We start from the raw sequence: 253 nt of genomic DNA, 5'->3' as shown, positions 1-253 counted from the left end.
CATTGAGGTTATAGAGTGGTTCTTTCAGACCCTGTTGCAGCAAAATTTATATCTAAGACTCACATAACAACTCATAGCAATCTCCTAATAGATTAATTTTCTAAAGGAAAATTAAATGAGGTTTTACTTGAATCAAAAGATCATTTAATCATTAATATAATGCACTATTAAAATCAATCATTTATTTAGCAGTTTATTCAGTGTATTCATTATTCATTAAGTTGGCAAGGGAAGGAGGTCTATCTATCTATCT

This window comes from Sinocyclocheilus grahami, unplaced genomic scaffold (assembly GCF_001515645.1).
Source record: "Sinocyclocheilus grahami isolate Dianchi unplaced genomic scaffold, SAMN03320097.WGS_v1.1 scaffold1043.1, whole genome shotgun sequence".
Taxonomy (NCBI): domain Eukaryota; kingdom Metazoa; phylum Chordata; class Actinopteri; order Cypriniformes; family Cyprinidae; genus Sinocyclocheilus; species Sinocyclocheilus grahami.
This window is presented reverse-complemented; position numbering follows the sequence as displayed.